The sequence below is a fragment of the Zingiber officinale genome, chromosome 4A (genome assembly GCF_018446385.1).
Source record: "Zingiber officinale cultivar Zhangliang chromosome 4A, Zo_v1.1, whole genome shotgun sequence".
Classification (NCBI taxonomy): Eukaryota; Viridiplantae; Streptophyta; class Magnoliopsida; order Zingiberales; family Zingiberaceae; genus Zingiber; species Zingiber officinale.
The window spans coordinates 56,745,492-56,760,469 of NC_055992.1; the positions used below are offsets into that span (position 1 = coordinate 56,745,492).

At 39.1% G+C, this 14,978-nt stretch overlaps 1 non-coding gene across 1 annotated transcript; it reads left to right on the forward strand.

Annotated features, from left to right (window-relative positions):
- Nucleotides 1-1,359: 1,359 nt before the first annotated feature.
- On the forward strand, nt 1,360-1,466 carry LOC121973963. The gene has a single exon (XR_006109863.1). It is a non-coding gene; the product is annotated as a small nucleolar RNA R71 (small nucleolar RNA).
- The last annotated feature ends 13,512 nt before the right edge of the window (nt 1,467-14,978 follow it).

Sequence of the window (14,978 nt, forward strand, 5' to 3'; positions counted from 1 at the left end):
CAAAAGAAAAACAAATCTCCCACAAGTATGTTATGTAAGATAAAACCAGAACCATATCAAGATAAGCTGAATAAGTAATAAAAACTAAATCATATCCAACAAAATTAATTATAGGTATCTTTATATAATTTTCCAAAAGATTACAAGAAATACTAACCTTACTTTGCTGAGAGATACCTAAAACTTCTAAATATGTGGATGTGACTTCTTCTGAATCAAATAATGGTTCTAGCTCTAGCACAGGTGTTAATGCAATTAAAGATGGTGATTCTTGAAACTCTACTAACTCTGCATAGGTCCCTACACATTGATCTACCACATGTTCAATCCTTGCTATTCTCATAGTCTTTGAGGGTTGTGTGAACAAAGGAGGTGATTCTTAAGATGCTGCTTCCACAACATAGCTCCCTACACTTCCTTCCATATTCATTAACATCAACACATGTAGTGAAGAATATTCCCACATCAATATCTTTAGTAGGAGAGTCAACTACAAGAGATTCAATAACTTCAGTTGCAACATTTAGTTGATCTACCTTATCACATTCATCATTTGAAAATTCAATTCTACTACAATACCTTGTAAACCAAGGAGATAGATATGAAAACTTGTTGACCACTACATTATCATTACACTCATCATCTGAAGAGTTCCCATCTTTATAGACATCAAGAAATTTGCACTCAACCATATTGATATCACATAATTTGCTAAAACCTTCATCTTTGTTAGTCCCCACTAGCCTTTACGGAAAAAAAATCCTAAGCAGAGGTCTTGGGAATGATTGAGCTTGTGGTTGTGGTTCAACTTGCTTTTCTACTGATGGTGTGATCAACCGTTGAGGGAAAGGTACTTGTGGGTTTTGGACACTTTCTGGGGTAATGGAACTGAGTTTTTGTGGTATTTTACCGTTCTTCTTCTCAATTCTATACAAGTCTTTCTCTAGAAGTTCTTTATGATTCTTACCACTTCTCAACTTAATATTATTGCAATGTTCACTAAACTTTGTTTGGGTTGGAGGAAAGTCATGTTTGAACCATTTTGAAATTATGTTATCAATCTTTGCTTCCAACTGTTCGAACCCCTCATTCTATGGCTTGTGATTTTCAAAACTCTTGGATGGTTAAACTGTATTTTGTTTGGCAGGCTCTTTTACCTTCATGGCTTGCACCTCCGGGGGGAATTTTATCCAACTTCTATCTGACCATTCATGAAGGTTCACTATTATTTGATCAATTAATGTATATGCTTCATCCATATTTTTGTTCATAAAAAAGCCTCCAGCTGATGAATCCAATAAAAATTTATTTGAGAAAGAAATTCCCATGTAGAATATATGCAATTGCATCCACCTTTCTAAACCATGATGAGGACACTACCTTAATAAATTTTTGAATCTCCCTCATGCTTCAAATAGAGATTCTCCATCTGCTTGAGCAAAACTTGTAATGCACTTCCTCATAAACATTATTCTACTTGGAGGGAAAAAATGATTTAGAAATTGTTGATCTAATTGTTCCCAATTTGTGATGCTTTGAGGACGGAGAGAATAGAACCAAGTATTCACCCTATCCTTGATACTGAAAGGAAATGTCATCAACCGAATGACATCCGTTGAGACACCCTCACAGTTCATCGTATCACAAAGCTCCAAGAATGTCTTAAGGTGCAGATATGGGCTTTCCGATACCTCCCCTCCAAATTTATGATCTTGTATCATAGTAATTATTTGTGGATCTAGTTGAAAACTCTTTGCTTCAAAATGAGGTTGCACAATAGGAGATAAAAATCTTGTAAAAATAGGTGCCAAGAATTCTCTTAAGGATCTACTTCACATATTAGTGCTCATAGCATCTAAAAAAATTATAAGAAAACATAGAAATATAGAATTAAAGACAAGAAGGAAAATGCAGTAATGAAAGATAAAGAATAAAGAATTAAAGAATTAAAGAATTACAGAATTATCTAGACAAACTCTAATGTAAACTAATTAGATTCAAACACTCAATCCCCGGTAATGGCGCTAAAAATTTAATGTGATAAACTGCAAGCACACAATTATCGTCAAGTAATAAAATGTATAAGTCAATTCCACGAAGATTGAGGATTAAATGCTAATTGATTTTGCACTTCGAATTTAGCTAAACAACAATCGATAAACGAGTATTTTGGATTTTTAACTAAGACGCGAAAATAAAAGTAAAGAAAGATAACTGAGGAAGCCTTGTGTTTAGAAAATATTCTAGGTTGAAGGATTCATTGTAATGGTGGATGTTGTGCTACGAATTAGCCCATTCCTAGTTCTCTATTTGTACGTTTATAGGACAGTCTAAACATTTTGTTAGAACTTTCGAGCCGCAAAAATCACTTTTTGCGTTGCGAAAACCCCGAAGTTCTTGCCATGGATCCGTGCGAAGATAAAAATTTACATATACATAATTTTCTCCTAGATCTACATAGTAGAGATTATACCTTTGTAGCGAAGCCCTTCGCTTATCCCGCTCATCCAAGAGTTGCCAGATCTCGTAGGGTGTCAAGTGTAAACCCTTCTATATGTATCCACACGGACAAAAGGTGGAGAAAAACCACTTAGAGTGTGCTAGCACTCTTGGTGGTCACAGCAATGGAGGATGAGAGGGAGAAGAGAATGTAGAGAGGAAGAAAAAGACTTGAATTAGCACACAAATTGCTTAGTGCCTCACTAATGTGGCCGGCCACTTAATGGAGGGGTTTTTAAACCTCCATGTAATACCAAGAGTCATGGCTGTTGGGTTCTTCGGGCTGCGAAAATCGTTTTTTCGCGTCGCGGAAACCCCGAGTCACCCAAAGCCGTAGATCCGTGCAAAGATTCGTAAACAAAACTTTTCGAAAAACCTTTTCTTGTACGAGTTTATAAAACCTTTAGATCTACACTAGATAAGGGTTATACCTTCGAAGCGTGCCTTTCGCTTATCCCGCTCGTCCAAGGAGTTGCCGGATCTCTAGACCGTCAAGCGCCGGTCCTCTAGAAGTATCCACACGGACACGTAGGTGGAGAAAACCTCACACAAAGGTGTGCTAGCACCTTGGTGAGATTCGGCCAAGCAAGGAGGAGAGGGAGAGGGAGAGCTTGAGAGGAAGGAGGAAGATTCACCACACTTGAATGAAAATGAATTCTCATTCAAAACCCAAAGTGGCCGGCCACTCTCATCTAGTGTAACTCCCACATTAATTCCAATTAATGTGGAGACCATTAAGAGTTGTAACCCCCATGAGGTGGCACTCTAGGATGATGTGGATCAACACTATTGGTCCACATCTTGCCACCTCACTAAATGACATGGCAACAAGTGTAACTCCTCATTTAATGTGGGCCGACCACATTAAATGCTATGGAGGCTTGTAACCTCCATGAGGTGGCACACATTGATGATGTGGAGCAATCCTATTGGTCCACATCTTGCCAACTCACTAGTGATGTGGCAAAAAGTCAAGTCAAACATGACTTTTTCTCTTCCTCTCAAATCAAGTCAAACTTGATCAAATCTCTCTCATGGTTGATCTAATCCAACCATATGATTCAAGCCAACTTAATATAATGAATCTAATTCATTAAATTAAGTTGATTTAATGAGTCATAATCTAAATTAGACTCATTGAATACATGAATCAACTTGAGTCCAGCTCAATTAGCCCAATTTGGATTACTCTTAATCCAATATGATTCATCAAATGAATCTAATCCTCTTGGTTCATCATATGAACCAAATCTCCATCTAATTGTCCTTAGTGTGTGACCCTATAGGTTCTTGTAACGTTGGCAATGCCCTAAACCCATTTAGGAGCATAAGTAATGAGCGGTATCTAGCAACACATCATTACTACCCAAGTTACAAGAATGTCGAGATCCGACATCACCTTGTGACTACCAATTGTGACTCCTCACAAAATATGTGACATTGTCCTTCTATCCTAGACATCTAGATTGATCAATGTGAGGTATAGACCGTGTCATCCTCTAATCAATCTAAATCTTGAACTCCAAGTAGACTCACTCGATCAAATGAGCTCAACATCTAATGTTGACTCATTTGGGCATGGCCATGCACTTAGTGGTCTCACTCTATCAAGAATACCGATGTCGCTCCTGTCATATGGAAGGGATAGATCCCATCTACATCACTCACATCCCTCTACATAATTCGTTATATACCCAGTAATCGCCTTTATAGTCCACCCAGTTACGGGTGACGTTTGACGAAACCAAAGTACATAACTCCTTATGTAGGGATCCATGGTGACTTCAGGTCTAAGGACTAATAGTCATACTAATAGCCACATGAGAAAGTATATGACACTCATATAACGATCCATGATACTTTCTCATGGCGGGTCATTCAGTATACACTCTCTAATGCATACCCATGTGTCAGCTTGATATCTCTATATCCATGACTTGTGAGATCAAGTCATCGAGCTGACCTACATGCTAGTCTTATTGTATTAATATTGTCCCTAAATGTTAATACTCGACTAGGAATGATTTAGAGTAGTGTTCCCTATATCATCTCACTATCGATTCAACCAATCAATTGATATAGGTAAGAACCTTCTACTCAAGGACGTTACTATACTTATTTAATCTGGCACTAATACAAATAAGCATAATAACCAAAAACCAAATGCCTTAATATATATACAAGAATATGATATACATGAGTCCATACAATCATCAAATGATTGGCTCTAGGGCTCTAACTAACAAATGGAGGGGTTTTTAAACCTCCATGTAATACCAAGAGTCATGGCTCTTGGTTTTCCTCATGAGGTGGCACACAATAATGTGGCTTTGATGATGTGGAACACCATCATTGGCCGACCCATGCCAAGTCACAAATGAGGTGGCATATGGTCAAGTCAAACTTGACCCTTCATCTTCCCTCTCAAGTCAAGTCAAACTTGACCCATTTATCTCCTATGGTTGATCAAATATAACATTTGATTCAAGTCAATTTAAATTTAATGAATCTCTATTCATTGAATTAAATTGATTCAATGAGTCATAATCTAAATTAGACTCATTCAACACATGAATCAAATTGAGTCCAACTCAATTAGTCTAATTTGGATTACTCTTAATCTAATTTAGTTCATCACATTAACATAATCCTCTTGGTTCATCATATGAACCTATTCTCCATCTAATTGCCCTTTGTGTGTGACCCTATAGGTTCTTGTAACATTGGCAATGCTCCTAAATCCATTAGAAGCATAAGTAATGAGCGGTATCTGACAACACATCATTACTACCCAAGTTACAAGAATGTTGAGATCCAACATCACCTTTGTGACTACTAATTGTGACTCTCACAATATGTGACAATGTCTTTCTATCCTTGACATCTAGATTGATCAATTGAGACATAGACCGTGTCATCCTCTAATCAATCTATATCTTGAACTCCAAGTAGACTCACTCTAAACAAATGAGCTCAATATCTCATATTGACTCATTTGGGCATGGTCATGTACTTAGTGGTCTCACTCTATCAAGAATCATGATGTCACTCCCGTCATATAGGAGGGATAGATCCCATCTACATCACTCACATCCCTCCGTATAATTTGTTACATACCCAGTAATCGCCTTTATAGTCCACCCAGTTACGGGTGACGTTTGACGAAGCCAAAGTATGCAACTCCTTATGTAGGAAACTATGGTGACTTCAGGTCCATGGACTGATAGTCATATTAATAGTCACATGAGAAAGTATATGACACTCATATAACGATCCATGATACTTTCTCATGGCGGGACATTCAGTATACATTCTCCAATGTATACCCATGTGTCAACTTGATATCTCCATATCCATGACTTGTGAGATCAAGTCATCAAGTTGACCTACATGCTAGTCTCATCGCATTAACATTGTCCCTGAATGTTAATACTTGACTAGGAATGATTAAGAGTAGTGTTCTCTATATTATCTCACTATCAATTCAACCAATCGATTGATATAGATAAGAACCTTCTACTCAAGGATGCTATTATACTTAGTTATTTGGCACCAATACAAGTAAGTATAATAACCATAAAGAAATGCCTTTATAAGTATATAGGAATATGATACATCGAGTCTATACAACAATCATCATATGATTGACTTTATGGCTCTAACTAACAATCTACCACTAGCACTAGTGTCAATCAATGTAAGCTCTAAGGCCCAATGACCTAGTGTGATCATCATGCTTTTTTTGTGCCAAAGCCTTGGTCAAGGGATCAGCGATGTTAGCCTCTGTGGGTACTCTACAAATCTTCACATCTCCTCTATCGATGATCTCTCGAATGAGATGGAAGCGCAGTAGTATGTATTTGGTCCGCTGGTGTGAGCGAGGTTCCTTAGCCTATGCAATTGCTCCATTGTTGTCACAATAAAGCTCTATAGGATCGGCTATGCTAGGAACCACCCCAAGCTCAGTAATGAACTTGCGGATCTAAACTGGCTCCTTTGCTGCTTCTGATGCAGCAATATACTCGAACTCTATTGTAGAATTAGCAACTGTGTCCTGCTTCGAACTCTTTCAGCTCGCAGCACCACCATTCAAGCAAAACACGAACCCAGACTGCGATCTATAATCATCCTGGTCAGTTTGAAGCTGGCATCACTGTAACCCTTTACAGCTAGCTCGCCATCGCCTCCAAATATCAAGAAATATTCTTTAGTCCTTCTCAAGTACTTAAGAATATTCTTGACCGCTATCCAGTGACGCTCACCTGGATCTGACTGGTATCTACTCATCATGCTCAAAGCATACGAAACATCAGGACGAGTACATAGCATAGTGTACATGATAGACCCTATGGCTGAAGCATAAGGGATCTTATCCATGTGGTCTCTCTCCTCTCTAGAAGAGGGACTTTGAGTCTTCGAAAGACTCACACCATGTGACATCGGCAAAAATCCTTTCTTGGAATTCTACATGGTAAACCATAGTAATACCATGTCAATATATGTACTTTGACTTAGGTCAAGCAATCTCTTAGATCTATCTCTATAGATCTTTATACCTAGAATACAGGCTGCTTTACCTAAGTCCTTCATTGAGAAACAATTCCCCAGCCAAGTCTTTACAGACTGCAGCAAAGGGATGTCATTTCCAATGAGTAGTATGTCAGCCACATACAATATAAGGAAGACAACTGTGTTCCCAACAACCTTCTTGTAGACACACGGTTCATCTTCATTCTTGATGAAACTAAACTGTTTGATTGCATCATCGAATCGAAGATTCCAGCTCCGAGAAACTTGCTTTAGTCCATAAATAGACTTATGCAGCTTGCATAATCTGCCAGTATGTTTTGGATCTACAAAACCCTCAGGTTGTGTCATGTACACATCCTCGAGCAAGTTTCCATTCAGAAACGTGATTTTGACATCCATCTGCCAGATCTCATAATCGCGGTATGCTGCAATAGCAAGCATGATCCGAATGGATTTAAACATCGCTACTGGAGAAAAAGTTTCATTATAGTCAATACCATAAATTTGCTTGAAACCTTTAGCTACCAAGCGACCCTTATTGGTAATAAGTTCATCCATGTCAGTCTTTCTCTTAAAGACCCACTTACACCCAATGGGTTTGACACCTTCAGGTGGATCAACCAAAGTCCATACTTGGTTGGTGTACATGGATTCCATCTCGGATCTCATGGCCTCTAGCCATGACTCAGAATCTGGTCTCATCACAGCTTCCTGATAGGAGGTAGGCTCATTCTCAACGAGCATAACGTCATCATGGTCAGGCAAGAGAAATGAGTATCTCTAAGGCTGACAACGTACCCTATCAGACCTGCGAAGAGGTAGGTCTACTTGAACTGGTTGTTATTCCTCAACTCCTTGTGGAACAATCTCATCATCCACAACACTTTGTGGTTCTAGTTCAACTTCCATCAAGGCTTCAGTGCTATGGTCCATATCTTGAACTTCTTCAAGATTAAACATACTCCCACTAGTTTTTCTAGAAACAAAGTCCCTTTCTAGAAATACCCCAGTCTTAGCCACAAACACTTTGTGTTGACTGGGAATGTAGAAGTAATATCCCTTCGTTTCCTTGGGATATCCTATAAAATAGCACTTATCATATTTAGGTCCCAGTTTGTCCGAGACTTGGCGTCAAACGTAAGCCTCACAACCCCAAATCCTCATAAAAGACATCTGACATCTCTCCCAGTCCATATCCTATATGGTGTCTTTATCACAGCCTTGGATGGAACATGGTTAAGTGTGAAGGCTGCTGTGTCTAGAGCATATCCCCAAAAAGACATAGGAAGATCTGTGTGACTCATCATAGACCGTACCATATATAATAAGGTATGATTCCTCCTTTCGGATACACCATTCCATTGTGGTGTTCCAGGAGGAGTGAGCTGGGATACAATCCCACACTCAGCTAGATAGTCACAAAACTCATGGCTAAGGTATTCACCACCTCGATCTGATTGAAGTATCTTAATACTCTTGCCTAGCTAGTTTTGTATTTCATTCTTGAATTCTTTGAACTTTTCAAAGGATTGTGATTTATGTGTCATGAGATACACATAACTATATCTACTGAAGTCATCAGTAAATGTAATGAAGTACCTATAACCACCTCTGACGGCGACATTGAAAGGGCCACATACATCACTATGTATAAGTCCTAACAAGTCAGTCGCTCTTTCGCTGTATCCACTAAAGGGAGTCTTGGTCATCTTGCCCAGTAGGCATGACTCGCATGTCTCATATGATTCGAAATCAAATGAGTCAAGCAAACCATCTTTATGGAGCTGGGATAAGCGATTCTCATTTATATGACCTAAGCGACAATACCAAAGATAGGTTTGGTTCATCTCATTTGACTTGAACCTTTTGGTACTTATGTTATAGATGGGGCTCTCTAAGTCTAGAATATAGAGTCCGTTCATCAGAGGTGCACTACAATAGAACATATCGTTTAAATAAACGGAACAATATTTTTTTCTTTATTATAAACGAAAAGCCTTTTTTGTCTAAACAAGATACTGAAATGATGTTCTTTGAGAGAGCAGGCACATAACAACATTCATCTAATTATAGTACAAGCCCAGAGGGCAGAGATAGATAGTAAGTTCCTATAGCAACAGCAGCAACCCGTGCTCCATTGCCTACTCGTAGGTCCACCTCGCCCTTCGTCAATGCCCTGCTATTTCTCAACGCCTGCACATTAGTACAAATGTGAGAAGCACATCCAGTATCCAATACCCACGATGTAGAAATAGATAGATTGACTTCTATAACATATATACCTGAAGTAGAAGTCTCACTTCTCTTCTTCTTAAGATCTTCCAGATATACTTTGCAGTTCCTCTTCCAGTGCCCGGTCTGACCGCAGTGGAAGCAGGTAGCATCCTTGTCAACCCCTCCTTTAGGTTTCATTATCTTGCCTTTGCCCTTGGCTTGAGACTTTCCCTTACCTTTAGGCTTGCCCTTGCCTTTATGCTTTTGCACCATCAAAATGGAGTTGAGCTTTACTTTCTTAAGGTTGAGCTCAGCAATTCTCAACATGTTTAGCAGCTCAGGCAGTGGCTTATCAATTTCGTTCATGTTGTAATTCATGACAAATTGACTGTAGCTCTCTGGTAAGGTTTGCAAGATCAAGTCAGTGGTCAGTTCTTGGCCAAGTGGGAATCCCAACCTCTGTAGGTTTTCTATGTACCCAATCATCTTGAGCACAAATGGACCTACGGGAGTCCCATCTTGCATCTTGCACTGAAATAGTGCCTTAGAGATCTCGAATCTCTCGTGCCTAGCTTATCCTTGATATAGTTGACGAAGATATTCAACCATATCATAAGCCGACATCAACTCGTGTTGCTTTGAAGCTCAAAGTTCATGGTCGCGAGCATGAGGCATGACACATCTAATGCATCATCCTAATGCTTCTTATAAACATCTCGGTCGGCTCGCGTGGCAGTGGCAGGAGGTGCCTCCAGAATGGGCTGCTCCAGGACGTACAGTTTTCTTTCTTGTGTAAAAACGATTCTTAGATTCCTGTGCCAGTCTAGGAAATTAGCTCCATTGAGCTTGTCCTTGTCAAGGACAAAACATAGAGAGAAAGTGTTCGTGTTTGTCGACATGACAATCTACAACAAAAATAAAACAGAAAGTAAATACCATATTCCACTTATCATTTAATTAGGTCTTTAACTAAATGATGCTCCCACTGAATTATAAGACTTTTGTAGAATCAAGTCATGGATGTGGTCAAATCACACTACTAGATTCATACTAATGGGCTATAATTCACGCGGGACAATATCCACATTATACTACGCCTTGAGTTAGCTTTAGCTAAATCGCCCAAGACTTGGTATGATCGGTAGATAACTAATTATCATTTACATCTCTATGCAACTCTTGTTTATAGGATCAAGATCCTCATTTATATAAAAACTTGAGTTAGCTTTGGCTAAATCGCCCAAAATTTAGTATAAATGTGATTTTTATCCTATCTTCCACCCGTTGGAAAAATGTCTATAGTTATACCCGATCCAATTGAGTTAACTAGTTATACTCAATCTAATTGAGTTTGTACTCACCCAAGCTTTGATAGGCGGGACCAAGATTGTCCCTCCGCACCCTACCAAGATAATATGCGTTGCTTTGCTTTGGCAGATTCAATAACAACAAATGATCGAGGTAGTGATGGGTATCAAAACATGGTAGGCATTTCGAGTTGACTTGATTAAGATCTAATCTAATCGTGAATTCGTATCATATACGCATTAAGGCACTAATTATCCTACATTAGCATGCATCACATACACACAAAGAATTCAAGATAATGTAACATGGTTATGGCCCTACTACGATCCTCTCTAGCCAAAGAGAAGATCGAATGGTCAACCTAGGGATAACACCTTCTCTAAGGTCTTCATTTGACCACCTTGTGTTGTCGGCTTCCTTCTTGTAACTCCATCTTCAATTGTACATTACAAAAGTGAAACTTGAGTTACATTCGAGTCTAAAACTATTTTACAATAGGAATATAAAAGGAGGGCACGACACATAGGTCGTGTAACAAAATACAACACTCACAACCAAATGACGGCTCGCAGGCCGTATTATGAATTACAACACATAATTTCCAATCATATTGGATCTTTTGGGCCATAACCATGAACACATCACACTTATTCAAAATATGCATTTTTCATAAATTTTCATAAATTCATTTCTATTCTAACAACCCTTTATGAGCCGCAACTTCGCGGCGGTCTAGTTTATTGATTTTTCGGTCGAGGTCAAGTAACAACTCCCCTTGTGGGGTTAGGGGCAGCACCCCTACTCACAAAATTAATTTTGTGAGTGTTACATAGACCTTACAGTACCTAAAATCATTTATATTGTCGATTTGGTCTAGACCAACTCGTTTGCGAAAATTTTCTCTTAGTGGTCGAAACCTCCAAGTGACTATACACTTGTTGTTTTACCCCAAAGAGAAATATACTCATAAAAATGTTAAAATTTAGTAAATTTATAGAAATTTATAGATTTGCAAATTTTATATAAAAATGCAAATAAAACTAGTATATGCTTCGCACGTGACTCTGATACCACTGTTAGAACTTTCGAGCCGCAAAAACCACTTTTTGCATTATGGAAACCCCGAAGTTCTTGCCACGGATCCGTGCGAAGATAAAAAATTTACATATACATAGTTTTCTCCTAGATCTACATGGTAGAGATTATACCTTTGTAGCAAAGCCCTTCGCTTATCCCGCTCGTCCAAGAGTTGTCGGATCTCGTAGGGTGTCAAGTGTACACCCCTCTATATGTATCCACACGGAAAAAAGGTGGAGAAAACCCACTTAGAGTGTGCTAGCACACTTAGTGGTCACGGCAATGGAGGATGAGAGGGAGAAGAGAATGTAGAGAGGAAGAAAAAGACTTGAATTAGCACACAAATTGTTTAATGCCTCACTAATGTGGCCGGCCACTTAATGGAGGGGGTTTTAAACCTCCATGTAACACCAAGAGTCATGGCTCTTGGTTTTCCTCATGAGGTGGCACACAATAATGTGGCCTTGATGATGTGGAACACCATCATTGGCCGGTCCATGCACTACAAGAATTTTTGCATTCAACAACACCCAATAGACAACGCTTTTTAATAAAAATGTTGTCGTTCTTTGTTTTACAACGCTTTTAGTGAAAAGCGTTGTCTATGGTATTTACTTTTTACTAAAGACAACGGTTTTTAATGAAGTGTTGTCTTTAGTGTTGTTGTTTATGGTCAAAGACAACATTTTTTTAAAAAATGTTTTTTAAAGTGTTGTGTATGTTTCCCCTAAACTCACTTAAAATAAATTCACAGCCCTCGCTTTGCTAAACTCTAAACCCTCAACGCGCGCGCGCCTTCTCCTCACCACTCCTCTCCACGAGTGCCTTCTCCTCTCCTTCTCCTCTCCACGAGCGCCTTCTCCTCTCCACTCCTCTCCACGAGCGCCTTCTCCTCTCCACGAGCGCCTTCTCCTCTCCTTGCCGCGTGATCTCCTCTGAACCCTAATCTCGACCCAAACTCCTCACGCAAAACTCCTCACGCCGGCCCAACTCCTCCAAGTCGAGATCCCTAATCTCGCATTTCCCCATCTCCTCAATCAAAGTCAGCTTACCCTTCCTAATCTTCTCACGGCGGAGCCGACGGAGCCGAGATCCCTCAATTTCTTCTACTATCCGACGGAGCCGTAGCACTGCCACGCGGTTCTTCGATCCGGCTCCTCGATATCTTTGCTCTTGCCCTCACTGTTCCTCCCTCTCTCTGCTCTTCCTTACCTTCACTGCTCGTTCTCGACTTCGCTCTCTCATCCCTTCGTAATGGCGTCTCCACGAGTGCCTTCTCCTCTCCTTCTCCTCTCCACGAGCGCCTTCTCCTCTCCACTCCTCTCCACGAGCGCCTTCTCCTCTCCACGAGCGCCTTCTCCTCTCCTTGCCGCGTGATCTCCTCTGAACCCTAATCTCGACCCAAACTCCTCACGCAAAACTCCTCACGCCGGCCCAACTCCTCCAAGTCGAGATCCCTAATCTCGCATTTCCCCATCTCCTCAATCAAAGTCAGCTTACCCTTCCTAATCTTCTCACGGCTCCTCAACTCCTCTGAACCCTTCGATCTTAGTTCCTTCCTCGCAGAGCAGATTCGAGAGTAGGAGGAACGGAAGAAAGAAAGGTAAAATTTCTTCCATCCCTCTAGAATAAGATTTTGTTTATTTTTGATTATTTTCCGAACTAGCCATTTTGCCGGATTCATACTGCATCAATTTTCCCCCTCCCCTGATTGTATTTTCTCATGATTTAATCTGGAATTTTTAAACGTTTAGCTATAGACTTTGGCAGTAGGTATTAATCCTTAAAAATAGCATGAAGCATATAACATGCTATCCTTTTTTCTCAAATTCAGTGTGAAGCTGTTGGCCAAGTTGCAGATATTATTCACATTCCAGCCTTTCTTTGTCGTCAGGTATAATGTGCAGCTTGAAAATAATCAATCTCTAGTGTTATTCTACTATTATTTTTATTGTGTACCCTTAATGCGCAGAGAATATCTCTCATTTTTATTGTATCTAAAACTTGTGTTCTGCATTATCTCATCTTAATTCTGGGCAGTGACTTGTGCCTACTCAGTTTGTTGAATTTATATCAACTACTATTGTTATATTTATGTCACTTGCCTTCTAAGAGCTTAATGGCTTAAGTATGATTTAATACATCATGCACTATTGCATTGAGTTGCTTATGTTGATGTCCCTTTGAGGAAGTTGCAGATTCTCAAGTGCTAAAGAAACAAAGTTGCTTATTATAAGTTATAATTCAAGCATTTTCCTGGAATGGTTTCATTTTTCAACTAAAGGTTAACATGTTTCAATAGAGAATATGTTTTGGTGAATGCTCCAATATTATATGACTCTACAATTTATACCAAGGCAAAAGTACCTAACTACCTATACGTAGACTCTAACAAACATGTACATATGGATAATATAGATAACTAGGTTATCTCCCCAAGTGAGAAAATTGCTATTGGGATTGCATTTTGATGAGAAACCTGTATGGTCAAAAATTTTCAGGTAGAAATACAATTTTGATTAATTGTTTAAATATTTTGTTATAGTTTCACACTATTGTTTGTGTTAATATTTTTAGGTATTAGCTCATTGTTGATTGATTAGTTATAAAGAATGGACAAAGATTGGATGTCAAAGGATAGACTATCACGTGAATATGAGAATGGAGTTGAGTCTTTCTTGCAATTTGCAATGGAAAACACTAATGATCCGAATATGGGAATATCTTGCCCATGTGCAAAATGTGGCAATCTAAAGAAGAAAAATATACAAACTATCAGGGCACATCTGTATTGTAACGGTATAGATATGACATATCATACATGGATATGGCACGGCGAAAGATCTACGATAGGGATTTCACAAAATGAAAGTGACCAAGTAGGGCCAAATGAATATGTTCGTGAGGAACCAATAAATATGGTTCATGATGCATATGATAGTTATGCTGAGAATCCAACCCAATTCAATAAGCTTCTTGAAGATGCCGAGACACCTTTATATCCGGGATGCACTAAATTTACAAGGTTATCTGCAATTGTGAAATTATTCAACTTGAAGGCCAAATATAGTTGGAGTGATAAAAGTTTCACTGACCTACTCAGTTTGTTAGGAGAAATACTTCCAGATGACAATAAATTGCCTTTATCTCTGTATGATGCAAAGAAAAGCTTATCTGCATTAGGGATGGATTATGTAAAAATTCACGCTTGTCCTAATGATTGTATCTTATACCGGAAGGAGTATGAGGATTTAACTAATTGCCCTACTTGCGGGATGTCAAGGTGGAAGTTGGGAAAAAAAATATTATAAATGAAGGAATTCCTGCCAAGGTTTTGTGGTACTTCCCCC